Genomic DNA, 15,316 nt, shown 5'->3' on the forward strand with positions numbered 1-15,316 from the left:
TAAACGGCCAGCTAACATGGACCAGATTGCCACAGGGATTCAAGAACTCGCCAACCCTGTTCGACGAAGCCCTCCACGAAGATCTGGGTGAGTACCGACGGCAACACCCCGAAATAACTCTTTTGCAGTATGTTGATGATCTTTTAGTAGCGGCCAAATTCCCGGAAGCCTTTGTTCAAGGAACCGAAGACCTCCTAAAGACTTTGGGGAAGCTAGGCTACTGGGCCTCAGCAAAAAAGGCTCAAATCTGCAAATCAGAGGTAACCTATCTGGGATATCTGTTAAAAGGGGGGCAACGTTGGTTAACCAGTGCCCGGAAAGAGACAGTCCTACGTATCCCTAGACCCCAATCAACGCGACAAGTAAGAGAATTCCTGGGGTCGGCGGGGTTCTGTAGGTTATGGATACCCGGGTTTGCAGAGTTAGCCAAGCCCCTATACCAGGCAACAAAGGAACAGCAGCCCTTCAATTGGACGGAAGAGGCTGAGTTGGCCTTCCAACAGATCAAAACCGCTCTGTTATCAGCCCCCGCGCTGGGACTCCCTGATGTCTCCAAGCCCTTCCACTTATATATACATGGACGAAAGCAGGGGCGTTGCCAAAGCGGTATTAACTCAGTATTTAGGCCCCTGGCGGAGGTCAGTGGCCTACCTGTCAAAAAGATTGGACCCCGTAGCCGCAGGATGGCCGCCCTGCCTCCGAATAATCGCGGCAACGGCCCTGATGGTGCAGGATGCTGATAAGCTTATCATGGGACAGGAGCTACGAGTCACTACTCCACATGCCATTGAAGGCGTTCTCAGACAGCCGCCTGATCGATGGATTAGCAATGCCCGGCTCACCCACTATCAGGGGCTACTGCTGAACCCCCTCAGGATAACTTTCCTGCCCCCAACGACCCTAAACCCAGCGACACTATTGCCAAATCCAGACTTAGAAACCCCGTTCCATGACTGCTCCGAGATACTGGCCCAGGTACACGGAGTCAGGGAAGACCTACAAGACCACCCACTACCCGACACCGATCTCATCTGGTTCACCGATGGAAGCAGTTTTGTCCACCAAGGACAGAGGTATGCAGGAGCAGCAGTAACTTCGGAAACTGAGGTAATTTGGGCCGAGCCATTACCCCCCGGGATGTCGGCACAAAAAGCCGATCTTATAGCACTCACCCCAGGCCCTTATGTTAGGGGCAAACCACAAGCTGACAGTTTACACTGACAGCCGGTATGCTTTTGCCACAGCACATGTGCACGGGGCTATTTACAGGGAAAGAGGTTTGCTCACAGCAGAAGGAAAGGACATTAAAAATAAAAAAGAAATCCTTGATTTACTAGCAGCCCTGTGGAGGCCAAAGAAACTGGCCATCGTGCATTGCCCAGGACACCAGAAACCAGTCAGTCCAGTCGCGCGGGGCAATAACCTAGCGGACTCCACTACCAAAGAAATTGCAAAAGCTCTCGATCGGCTCCTTGCACTCCAACTCCCTGACCCAGGATCTCGAGATTAACCCTATAACCCTGAATACTCAGAAGAAGACCTACGGTGGATAGACAAGCTCCCAATGAAACAGATTCAAGATGGATGGTGGACAGATACATGTGGCAACATCATCCTACCTGAAAGGCTGGGATAGCAAGTGCTAGAACGTATCCACAGGTCCACTCACTTGGGGGCCCAAAGGATGATAGACTTAATCAGACACACCAAGCTTAAAATTAGGCATGTGGCTGAAAAGGCCGGCAAGATAGCTGCAAACTGCAAGGTTTGTCTACTCAACAATGCTTACAGTCAGTCCCAAACTGTTGGGACGAGGTTAAGAGGGACCAGGCCTGGAGTCTATTGGGAAGTGGATTTCACTGAGGTTAAACCAGGTAAATATGGGTACCGATACTTATTAGTCTTCATAGATACTTTTTCAGGATGGACTGAGGCATTCCCAACCAAACGCGAGACTGCACAGGTTGTTGTAAAGAAAATTTTAGAAGAAATCCTCCCAAGGTATGGCTTTCCTGTCCAGATAGGGTCTGACAGTGGACCGGCTTTCGCCGCTAAGGTAAGTCAGGACCTGGCTTCCATCCTTGGGGCTGATTGGAAATTACATTGTGCTTACCGACCCCAAAGTTCAGGACAGGTAGAAAGAATGAATCGGACCCTAAAAGAGACCTTAACGAAATTGACCATGGAGACTGGCGCTAATTGGGTAGTCTTACTCCCCTACGCTCTGTTTAGGGCTCGTAACACCCCCTATAGGTTAAAACTTACCCCATATGAGATCATGTATGGTCACCCCCCACCTATAATTCCCAGCTTAAAAAGTGACCTGTTGAACCCAGACTTAGAAAGTGTTTCTGAGTTCTTATTTTCCTTGCAAGCTCTACAGAGAGCCCAGGAGGAAGTGTGGCCTCGACTGCGAGAATTGTATGAGTCTAGACCCTCGCCTACACCTCATTCACATCAACCAGGAGATTGGGTCTTGGTCAAGCGGCGTCGGCAAGAAAGCCTAGAGCCACGGTGGAAAGGACCATTCCAGGTACTCCTAACCACCCCTACTGCTCTCAAGGTTGAGGGCATCGCGTCGTGGATCCATCACACCCACGTCAGGCCGGTGAACCCAGCGGCAGATCTCCTCCAGCAAGGCGTGGAGATGCCAGGGACTGCGGATACTTGGACAATAGATCGAACTAAGGACAATCCTTTGAAGCTGACACTGCGCCGGCGCCGCAACCCACTGTAACTATGTTAGCTTTCTTTGTGACTTTGTGCCTCCTGCGCTTATCGTCCCCGCTCACTGCAAATCCAGCTACTAACCCCTTTGTTTGAATGTTCTGGCTCTATGAGAACCAAACCCACCCAGGAGAAACCTCCCAAGCCGGCAAATTGCTAGCTAGTGCAGATTGCCCCCCTCTGGATGTAGTACCCCAATTTACCTCAACTTCACTGGGTTTCAGGTTGCCAAACCGGCATTACCCACGATCTGCTTCGAATTTGATCAGGCCCAACACAACTGTAAAAATTATTGGAAGCGAATGAGTGCAGGATGCCCCTATAGCTACTGTAAAACCCACTCGGTCAGAGAGTGGACACAAACCGGGTGGAACTTCTATCACGGTGCAGGCACCTATACTTGGATAATTAAAGACCCATGGGATTCCCGGTGGACCTCGCCACAGCATGGGGCTGTCTACTATTCCTCCACCAGTACTTGGCCCAGTAGTCACCTATATCTGTGGCGCAGCCTAGTCCAAGTCCAGTCCCTAGTCCACGGGAACATCCACCAACAGGAAGAAAAACTGTTACAGGACCTACGTCCCTTTTCGTGGCTAACCCTACTGCAGGAGGGGCTAATGGTCGCCAACCTTACCGGCCTAGGCGACTTGTCTTCTTGCTTTATGTGAGCAGCTCTAGGGCGTGCGCCACTGACTGCTGTCCCCCTGTCTACCTCACCCAGCAACCAAACTGTAAAACCCTCGTCTGCTGCTCCGGTGTCAAACGTCCTCCTATACCGTAATCCGAACCAAGAAAAGCTCCCCTACTGCTATTCGGCTACCAACTCCAGTCTCTGTAACCACACAGCTGCCCTCCCTAGTACCCCGTTGTATGCCCCACCTGGCATATTTTTCTGGTGCAATGGTACACTGTTTAAAAATTTGTCTGGGGAGTCTCCTGACGGACGGATATGCCTCCCTGTCACTCTGGTCCCCCGGCTAACTTTACTGACACCAGCTGAGTTCCTGGGCTGGACAGGTGCCGTCTTTGACGAGGCCCTTAGACATAAACGGGCAGTGTTCCTACCCCTTGTCACTGGAATCTCCCTTTCCAAATCCCTTATTGCAGCTGGGTTGGCGGCGGGGGGGGGGGGGGGGCACTAGGCCATTCAATAGTGGAAAACGACAACCTGTTCCAGCAATTCTCCGTCGCAATGGAAGCGTCGGCTGAATCCCTTGCCTCCCTCCAGGGGCAACTCACCTCTCTAGCACAAGTAACCCTCCAAAATCGGAGAGCTTTAGATTTACTCACCGCTGAGAAAGAGGGCACCTGTATGTTCCTCAAAAAAGAGTGCTGTTTTTATATAAATGAGTTGGGGCTAGTGGAAAGTCGGGTACAACAGTTACACAAGTTAAGACTAGAAATGAAGAGGCAGCAGTTTGCCTCAGCCGCTAATAACTGGTGGAACTCTTCCATGTTCTCTCCTAGCCCCTTTCATTGGGCCACTGATAACCCTCTTGCTCCTGTTCACAATAGGACCATGCGTTATTAATAAAATATTGCAATTTGTTAGAGAAAGGTTCAACACCATCCAACTTATGGTTCTCCGCGCCCAATATCAACCCCTAGACCTCAGGGGTGCAGAAGAAGCAGAGATAACCTTATAGGGATCCAAGATTGGACCCTCAGTCTCCTGAGAAAGGGGGAAATGAAAGAGATCAAACACACTCACACATTCCTCAGCCCTGGGCCCAACACAAACACATTCCTCCATATATCTCAACTTCCTGAGCCCAGCACCAACACAAACACATTCCTCCATATGTCTCAACTTTGGAAAAAAAAACACCACCTGGAGAGTCCCCTGATAAAGGTCATGAGTGTTTGAAAGAATAACTGAAACTCCCAAAAGGCGGGAACCAATCATAAACGGCCAAATCGCCTTGTTCAAATGTCAGCCAATCCCAAACCTGTATTGCACAAAATCCCCTGTGATTCTGTGCCTGTTTACTGCTGACTATATAACGCTGTCTCAGACCCAGCTGGGGGCTCTAGAACAGTTTTTGGTCGGGAGTCCAGGTTCGAACTGGTATTAAGGATCCTTGCCGTTTGGCTTTGACTCTGGACTCTGGTGGTCTTCTTTGGGGAATTAAAGGACTGGGGCACAACACTAGCACTTTGAGAGGCCACGGTCGGCAAATCACATGAGGCTGGGAGTTTGAGATCAGCCTGGCCATAATGGTGAAACTCCGTCTCTACTAAAAATGCAAAAATCAGCTGGGCATGATGGTGTACGCCTATAATCCCAGCTGCTTGGGAGGCTGAGGCAGGAGCATTGCTTGAACCCAGGAGGTGGAGATTGCGTGAGCCAAGATCTTGCCACTGCACTCCAGCCTGGGCGACAGAGTGAGACTCTGTCTCGAAACAACAACAGCAACAAACCCACATAAGTGGAATTCCCCCCTCTAAAATAAGAATTATTGAAACAGTGCAGAATTTGCATTACATGAGAAAATATTTATAATCTAAAAGAAAATTTGAATATATCTACTAAAAGATCAAAAAGCATACCAGAGAAAATTGATCTCAAATAATCAGGATAATTTCTAGTACTGTTATTTGACTTTGAAGATAAGAAATAATTTGGGTAGCAGCTACAAAGGTCAAGTCAACGCTAGGGGAAAGAAAATCATGTTGGCATCTGATTTCTCTACAACAGCATCAAATGCCTGAACACAGTAGAGTAACACCTACTATACACTCAAGGAAATATAGGGTGAATAAGGGGTTATATATATTCAGAAAGCTGCATTTTTAAGTCAAATATTCTGGATAAACCACTTAAAATGCAAGAGGTCAGGATATATTGATCACATAGACTTTCCTTCAATAAACAACTACACAAAGTATTATTCTAGGCAAACAAACAAACAATTAAAATGGGGAAATTGGAGCAAAACAATTAACATGGGGCACTGAATGTATTAAACTGCAGATCACCAAAACAGTGAGAAAGATAAGAGTAACTGGAGAAAATGGAAATGGTATATGCTGTGACAATATAGAGATGATATAACTAAAAATCTGAAGGAGTACGGAGCAATGCTGCAGAATTTAAGTTCACTGTACAATCTCTAATAACTAAGATAAAACGTATTATTTAAGAATGACAAATATTCTGTGCCTATGATTATTTAACTGAACCAAAGCAAACAGTGAGAAACCAAAATTTGGTTGGAAATAAGATGAAAAGGAGAGAAGAGAAAGCAACTCTATTCTGTGAGTTAGTTCCAATAGAAATCTGAACAGCCGACCTTCAGAACAGAACTCTGCTAAGAGCTGAAAACATTGTGAATAATGTTAGTAGTCAATTACAACAAAGGCAAATGCCTTTGAATGATTTTCCCTGGCTCCTGATGTCTGGATAGATATTACCAACACTGCTTAGTTTACTTGATAATAGGGAATGCTGACTTAGAATTTCAAGTAACTGAAACATTATTCCCTCCAAAAGAATTTCATTCTTTTCATTAGTGGGCCTATACTAGAAAAAAATTTGCTCAATTCTATAGTTATATTTTGAATTTTGTTAAAAATGTTGTTTTCTCAGTTGAGCATGGTGGCTCACGCCTGTAATCCTAGCAATTTGGGAGGGCAAGGCAGGTGGATCACCTGAGGTCAGGAGTTCAAGATCAACCTGGCCAACACGGTGAAACCGTGTCTTTACAAAAATAAAAAAAATTAGCCTGGCTTGATGGCGGGTGCCTGTAACCTCAGCTACTCAGGAGGCTGAGGTAGGAGAATCACTTGAACCTGGGAGGCAGAGGTTGCAGTGAGCTGAGATTGCACTATTGCACTCCAGCCTGGCCTACAGAGTGAGACTCCTTCTCAGAACAAACAAACAAACAAATGTTGTTTTTTCTCTTACAATTTAAAACTTACAGAATATCCTTGAGTTTTCCTCTTGACCCATCTGGTCTTTTTACAGAAAACATTGGCTGACTCATAACATAGATCGTGTTGGACTAGGGTAATATGAAGTAGGGCGGGAATACTTGAAATTGTCAGCTACTGGAATTTGATGACATTTCTAGGAACAAGAAAACTTTACCTTTTAGAGGAGTTCATTTGGGGGACTTGAATTCAAACTCCTAATATTTGACTCAAAGTTCTCATGGTATTACTTCTCTACATTGTTTCAAAGTAATATTCTGGGTATTCTATCTGAGAAACAAACAAATTTAATTAAGTAGGCAAAACCAAGCAAACAAAGCACCACCAGATCACCAACCACACACAAAATGGGTAAAATTAGATACCCAATTGCCAATTGTTGCTTATAATATTTGTATTATCTTTCATGGGAAATGAAAGCCTCTGAAAGCTACTAATTAGAGGGCTAATAAATACTAGTATGAAAACTAACCAGTGCATGAACATCTTTCACCTTAATCAAATCAGGAAACCACTTGTGATAGACTGAATAGTGGCCCCTCACAGATGTCCACATGCTAATCCCAGAAACCTATGAATACGTTACCTTACATGGCAAAAGAGATTTTGCAAAGTAATTAAGTTTAGGATCTTGAGATGAGAAAAGTATCCCAGATGATCCAGTTGGGCCCAATATTATAAAAGGGAAGTCAAGAGTGAAAGAGACAGAAAAAGAATATGTGATGATGCAACCAGAGGATAGATTGATGCATGTGCTTTGAAAATGGAGGACTAGCCAGATGTGGTGGCTCACATCTGTAATCCCAGCACTTTGGGAAGCCATGGTGGGCAGATTACAAGGTCAGGAGTTTGAGACCAGCCTGTCCAACATGGAGAAATCCCATCTCTACTAAAAATACAAAAAATTTAGCTGGGCGTGGTGGCGGACACCTGTAATCCCAGATATTTGGGAGGCTGAGGCAAGGAGAATCACTTGAACCTGGGAGGCAGAGGTTGCAGTGAGCCAAGATCACACCATTGCACTCCAGCCTGGGCAGCAGTGCGAGACTCTGTCTCAAAAAAAAAAGAAAAGAAAAGAAAAAAAAGAAAGGAAAAAGAAAATGGAGGACTGTATTCCTTGAACCAAGGGATCCAGGTGGCCGCTACGAGCTGGAAAAGGCAAGGAAACAGATTCTCTTTTGAAGCCTCAGGAGGAACAAAGTCCTGCTTGATCTTAGACTTCTGACTGTATGAGAATAAATTTGTGTTAAGTCACCAAGTTTGTGCTAATTTGTTGTAATAGCAAAAGGAAACTAACACACGACTTATTACTCAATAGTGATTACAAAACAGAGAGGTTCTTCCTAATCCAGGGTTTTTCAATCTCAGCATTATTGACATTTTAGGCTAGATAATTCTTAGTTGGTTGCAGATGCTGTCCCATGCACTGTAGAATGTTTAGCAGCATCCCTGATAACTAATCACTAGATGCAAGTAGCACCCTTCCCCAGTGTGACAACCAGAAATATCTCTAGACTGTGGCAAAATCACTCCTAGTTGAGAACCACTGTTCTCGTTCTTCTGACTCTCACATCTCTCTTATCTTATGCCATAGAATATATCACATCCCATCTCCTTACTTCACCCACCATACAATTAGGCTATCAAGAAGAAATGAGACCGGGCGCAGTGGCTCAAGCCTGTAATCCCAGCACTTTGGGAGGCTGAGACGGGCGGATCACGAGGTCAGGAGATTGAGACCATCCTGGCTAACACGGTGAAACCTCGTCTCTACTAAAAAATACAAAAAACTAGCCGGGCGAGGTGGCGGGCGCCTGTAGCCCCAACTACTCGGGAGGCTGAGGCAGGAGAATGGCTTAAACCCGGGAGGCGGAGCTTGCAGTGAGCTGAGATCCGGCCACTGCACTCCAGCCTGGGCGACAGAGCGAGACTCTGTCTCAAAAAAAAAAAAAAGAAGAAGAAGAAATGAATGAGAGGAAAAAATGAGAGAGATAAAAGCCAGCGAGTAAAGTGATGGGGAGAAGGTATATGAGGAATGAAAGAAGAAGGCCAGCAGGTGAAGAAAAAGAAGAAGCTCTGGTGAGGACAATGGAGAAGGAACGACATGCAGAAATATGGAAGCATGCTCAAAATGCCTGCCACTTACTCTCACAGAGAAGTTAAAGGGCTGAAAATAGGAACGAATAGCCCTCTCCTTATCTATATTTTAAGGCCTAGATTTTAGGACTGAGCTATTACTATTATTCCACGTAGAAATTTGTAAATATGTACTTTTTATTGAAAGGACAGAGGAAAGAAGAAAGAGGGAAAGGATTTCTAAACCACACTGGTCCAAAAAGAGCTGAAAGGGCAATGTTCTAATGAAGAAAGTGGGGAAGAGCAACATTTGGTGAGTCTGCCAAAGAATTTTTTAAAAAGGGTAGGGTAGTAAAACAGTTAACATGAGAAGTTGCAGATCTTGAATCTGTGGCATATGCAAAATAGGTATGCCAGAAGTGGGATTCAAACCCCTGCTTCCATTTGGAGATCAGAACGCCCAGAGGGGGAAGCCTAAGCTTGAGTCTGGTGCCTTAGACCACTCGGCCATCCTGACACCTGCATGGAGTGGGTGGTTCAATCATCTACTTACCGTAATCAATAGTCAATCTGTTCCAGAGACTGTGTTCAGTTGTACAGTGAAAACTAAACTAATTGCAAAACAGAAGAGGAGTAAAGCTGAGTTTTGATGGAAGCTGGAGACTATCACTATGGCACGCAGTTAAGGCAGCCCCAGAGGCAAAGAGCCTGGTGTATTGAGAGCCTGCTCCCGCTCACACCTCCCCTTAATTCCTTGCCCACCAAGTTTCCCTCCTCCCACTCACCCACCAGCCCCACAATCCAAGTCAGTCCCCACGGAGTGGGAATTTCACATATCTGTAGATCTTGTTAGTGATGGCTGTGGAGATCTTTTCTGCTAGCTTGTTGTGATGCTTACACTCTCTTCTCACAATTAAATTGAAAAAGTAACATAGGTAAGGAGGGAGCCAGTGAGAAAGGCTTGAACGCCCCCCCTTTAAACCTGTCTTCCAGCATCCAAATCGTCCTTCTAAGTTTAGGTGGCGGCATATTGCACATTTTTCCTGTGTTTCTCCCCAGATCCCCCACTTGTTCCAGCACTTTCTTCACCCGCTGGCTTTTCTCTCTCTCATTTTTTCCTCTCATTCATTTTTTCCTGATAGCCTGGGGAAAGGGGATACGAAAGTGAAGGAATGTGATATATGGTTCTATATGTGCTAATAGAGGTACGAGTAAAAAGGGTTAATGGCTATTACCAAGCAATAAACTGTATCTTCCTTCCCTTCTCCCTCCTTTCAGTGATGAAGGTGAGAGGCTCATAGCTGTCCCTGCTTTTATTTCGTAGTGAAGGGCTTCCAGCATTATAGACACATTGTAAATAAGTTATTGGAGAGTTGCAGGCTATTTTGTGAATGGACAATGGCCAAAGAGAAGTTGATCTTGTTGTTGTTTACTTGTCTGTCATTTTAAAACAAGAGCAACAACAAAAACGGGGTCTTCTTTGGTTACCTAGGCTGGAATGCAGTGGCTATTTGCAGATGTGATCATAGTGTACCACAGCCTGGAACTGCTGGTCTCAAGCAATCCTCCTGCCTCAGCCTCCCAAATAGCTAGGACTTGTATTAATAATTTCTTGATCTAGCTGTAGCATGTAAAATATTTTAATAACATTTAGAGATGTGGAAAGAATGAAAACCTTGAGTCAGATATAAGTGGGATTGAATTCAGGCTCCACCCTTATAAGAACCTTGCGGTGGTCCAGAAAAAGGTGGTGATGGTTTGGACTAGATGATGGTGGGCATCAGATGCACCACATGAGGAATAAGAGCCAATAGCTTTATCCATAGGGAAGAGTAAAAGGATGTGATCCATGGGCAAGAAGCCTATTTAACAATCAATAGACTAGGTTCTACCCCATACAAGGCCATCATCACAATTTGTCAGCCCATGCTCACAATATCAGAAGCCAAAATTAACAGACTAGAAAACTAAATCAAAGTAGAAATTCTCACCAGTGAAAGAATGTTTTAAATGCTTAAAGAAGGGCTTTTTTTTTCCCCCCCCCCAGAACCAACACAACTGGAGGCAGGCTTTGGCAGAGCTATAATATCTAAATGATGGAAGGTAGTGAAACATCCAGAATAGTTTTGAGCAGGACTATCAAAAAGTTTATTATTGGCATGCTGCCCTGAAAGAAAATAGCCTGCTTTATTCCAACTATGCTAATCCAACCTTTCTGGAAGCCAGGCATATGGCAAGATTTGCTGCTTTCTTGGCCTGCCCTGCTCAGGGCTTTCTTGTGGGCAAAGCTGACTTTATTGATTTTTTCATTCATTTATTCATTTCACAAATATTTGTTGAATGCACAGCCAAGTTCTGATTCTGTAACTGGTACCAAAGATACAGAAGTGGAGCAGTGGAGGGAGACAGATAAATACATAAAACTGATTGGTGCCAAGGCACTCTCACCAAAGGCCGCCAGGGACACACCTGGAGTTGGGTTTATTACATATTGCATTGAGGGTGAACACACATAGTGGAAACCACGGGTGTCTCACTAATAGGGTGTTAGAAAACAAATTATAAAATTTAGACTTTGGCGGGGTGATTTGAGAGAGGCTTAAAGAAAGTAGGGCTTTGCTGTGCTTTGGATACTGTCAGGAAGTAGGGGTAATTTTTTTTTTTTTTTTTTTTTGAGACGGAGTCTCGCTCTGTCGCCAAGCTGGAGTGCAGTGGCGCGATCTCAGCTCACTGCAAGCTCCGCCTCCCGGGCTCACGCCATTCTCCTGCCTCAGCCTCCCCTTCTGCCCACTACTTCAAAAAATAGAAAAAATTAGCCAGGAGTGGTGGCAGGCGCCTGTAGTCCCAGTTACTTGGGAGCCTGAGGCGGGAGAATGGCCTGAACCCAGGAGGCGGAGCTTGCAGTGAGCCGAGATTGCGTCACTGCACTCTGGCCTGGACGACAGAGTGAGACTCCGTCTTAAAAAAAAAAAAAAAAAAGGAAAAGAAAAAAGAAAAGCTTGCTGATTGATTGATTGATTGATTGAGATGGAGTCTCGCTCTGTCGCCCAGGCTGGAGGGCAATGGTGCGATCTTGGCTCACTTCAACCTCTGCCTCCTGAGTTCAAGTGATTCTCCTGTGTCACCCTCCCGAGTAGCTGAGATTACAGGTGCGCATCACCAAGCCCAGCCAATTTTTTTTTTTTTTTGTATTTTTATTAGAGACCGGGTTTCGCCATGTTGGCGAGGCTGGTTGCAAACTCCTGGCTTCAAGTGATCCACCTATCTCAGCCTCCCAAAGTGTTGCGGTTACAGGCATGAGCCACTGCGACCGGCCTAATGTTTTAAATAATAGAGTTACTGACTCAAAAATAAATAGTCCTGGATTAGGCAGTCCAGGTCTGGCACAGCTCCTCATGGAACAAGTCTCTTCCTGTCTTCCTCTTCTGCCAAATTTGCTGTGGGGTTTTTGTCCCCATGGTCCCTCTTTACAGGTGTTCAAAATATCTCAAGAATTAAAGAATACTGAACAAACCACGAGCACTATTTCCTGAACTCCCAAGCCATTCTTGTCTTTGAATGAGTTGGGGCTCCAGACAAAATGCGAAGAGAAAATTAGAGGGGGACTTGTATTTTTATTTCCTCCTACCTCTGAAGAACCTAGACATTCCACTTCTGAAAGTGTGGGAAAAATACCAAATGGGGCAACAGAGAACCTTCATTTTCCTTCCACACTTTTTAATCCTCTCGAGGATTCTCTTCAATTAGGCCAATCGTTCCTTAAAACTGTCTCCACCTCCTGGTTCCTCCCTCCAAGATGGCTAGGGAGCCCGCAAATTCGGTCTCCCAGGACCCCTCTGCCCAGAGCAACGAACTCCCTTTGGCAATATAGGAATAATCTTCATTCTCCCTGCAATTGTGTACATGAATAGGCTGAAATGAAAGTACAGTGTAGAGGTTAAATTATCTGCTTGGTGATTAAATGGCTTAGGTGATTGAGCTACAACCCTGGTAGTTTCCGAAAACCATGGATTTCCTGCAGCTTTTCATGGCAATCCAATTACTAGTGGGATTACATTATTTAAAGAATGAAGAAGGATTTAGCAAAAGGGCCTGGGTAGCTCAGTCGGTAGAGCATCAGACTTTTAATCTGAGGGTCCAGGGTTCAAGTCCCTGTCCAGGCGTTAAGTGTAGTTTTGACTTCTGCAGCATGTAGAAGTCAAAACAGAAAACTTCTGCCATATATGTCGAAACACTCGTACCCTTTGCTAGGTTTAACTTACTTATACCCTCCAAAGACTAAATCACGTATTTGCTAGAAAATTTAGGGTTATGGTAAAGATACTATAGCAAGTAACTTGCACTGGAGTTATTGGATAGCCATTTTCAAATTCTCTTACCTGGTGGGGGATAACTACCTCATTCTAGAGGGTGTTGCAGTTTGGGAGGACCCTAGTAGCATGTAGACTCTAAGAGCAGTGGCCTTTGTCTTGTTCATCTCTGAGTTTCCCAGGTCTTAGATAAGATGGTAGTACACAAAACCCTGTAAGAAACACTTACAAACTAAAATCCAGACAGATTTTGAAATTGTTAGTCATCCATTTTGTGCTTTCGTTACAAAGCTACTGTCCTCACCTTAAGATATAATCTAAAAACAAAAACAAAAACAAAACAAAACAAAACCAGAAATGGGCTTCTGTGCATTTTTTCTGTGTACAGCACTATAGATTTTTATAAGACTTGAAATGGGTTTTGGACAAAAAGTCGAGGTTTTTACCTAGTGGATACTCTGAGCACAGTAAGTGCATATTCTTTATGACTGTTCCCTCATTTTCACTAAGTCATATGTACCCTAGAGAAGAGAAGTAAAGCTAACAAGATTTCTGTCAGAGAAACCCTGTTTTTTTAAAGTTGTGGAAGTTTTCCCACCTTCCAAGTGGACCTCAGAAATCCTTCAGTAGGCAGGGCAGCAGGAATTGTCAGTCCCTGGTTGCACCTGACATAAAAATGAAGTATTCTTTTAGCAGAAACAGGTATTGAAAGGTCAAAAGTCTGCTGTTCCCCAGACTGAACCTCCAACTCTCTCTTAGGTCCTAATTCAGCTGGTGAAATGATGAGATCTATAAGAAGAGTGAGAGGAATTCAGGGTTTTAAAGACTTTCAGGGTCTCCCAAAGTGTGTCTCAATCACCTGGGGACTCATGTTTCTTCCTGAACTTGAGGAGATGTGTCCAATTTAGTAATGACTGGAGTGAACAAGGTTTCCTCTTCAGAGGAATTAAAAGATACAGAAAGAGGCCAGACGCAGTGGCTCACCCCTGTAATCCCAGCACTTTTGGAGGCCAAAGTGGGCAGATCACTTGAGAGCAGGAGTTCAAGACCAGCCTGGCCAACATGGTGAAGCCCCATTTCTACTAAAAATGCAAAAATTACCTGGGTGTGGTGGCATGCACCTGTAGTCCCAGCTACTCGGGAGGCTGAGACAGGAGAATTGCTTGAACCTGGGAGGTGGAGGTTGCAGTGAGCCAATATCATGCCACTGGACTCCAACCTGGGTGACAGAGTGAGACTCAGTCTCAAATAAATAAATAAATAAATAAAAATAAAAGATAGGGAAAGAAGAATGAAAGTTATAACTTACAACACAAGACAGAGGATTTAAATCTGTTGTCCCCTTCAAATTTTTTCTGCACTTTCACAATTGGGATTTCCTGGATTATTTAGGGTTGGGTGGGAAGTGGAATGACTGCCCACTTCCAAGGGTTTTGCAGACGTAGAAGACCACTTCCCATGTCTCTCGTGCTTCTCCCTTTTTAGCACACCCATCCTAATGCTAACTTTTCCTTTCTCCTCTCCTCCACCTTTCCCTAGGCCCTTCTTCTTTTCCCTCTTGTCTTCTCTTTTCTTCTACCTTTCATTCTCTGTTACCTCTCATTTGCTACTTAAGTGTTTCCTTTCCCATCCATAAGGGCAAAGTTGAATGAATCGCTTGGTAATGCATCACCTTGAACATCAGAGATTCCATATTAATCCATGTCCTCTTCTAATATGTTTCATCACATCTTATCTTAAGGTCCATCTCATTCAAAGACAAGAATGACCTGGATGTTGAAAAAATAATATTTGCTGCCACTGTCATATTCGACCTTTAGTCATGCATGAGCACCTTTGCAGAGGAAGAAAGGAAGCAATGAGGTAAGAACCAAGACAACAAGAGACTTCACAATGTTTCCTGCAATAATGTCAGTTTCAAAATAAGTAAATAAATAAATAAATAAACAAATAAACAAATAAACCTAAACCATGGAAAATGATGAAAGGCTAGATTTTGTCAGGTATGGGACAGGGCAGGAAACAGAAAGCAGTGGCTGTGATTTACATAAATTGTGTTGTTCTTCTCTCCTGGGGGACTCAGAGTTGGGGAAAACAGAATAATTTTGGAGTCCACAGTGCCATATTGAAAATGTTAGTATGGTTTCACCCATGGAGGTCTGTGTTGTAGGTCCAGCATGCATCTGCTGTGCAATCTGACTTTGCATAAGTTGCCAGGAAAACAGTTCTATGGATTCACATAAATTGGTTCAACTCAACACAGAAGT

At 44.5% G+C, this 15,316-nt stretch overlaps 1 non-coding gene across 1 annotated transcript; it reads left to right on the plus strand.

Moving 5' to 3' along the window:
* Positions 1-12,829: 12,829 nt before the first annotated feature.
* On the plus strand, positions 12,830-12,902 carry TRNAK-UUU. The gene has a single exon. It is a non-coding gene; the product is annotated as a tRNA-Lys (tRNA).
* Positions 12,903-15,316: the final 2,414 nt, after the last annotated feature.

Source organism: Trachypithecus francoisi, unplaced genomic scaffold, assembly GCF_009764315.1.
Source record: "Trachypithecus francoisi isolate TF-2019V2 unplaced genomic scaffold, Tfra_2.0 Lachesis_group10, whole genome shotgun sequence".
Taxonomy (NCBI): Eukaryota; Metazoa; Chordata; class Mammalia; order Primates; family Cercopithecidae; genus Trachypithecus; species Trachypithecus francoisi.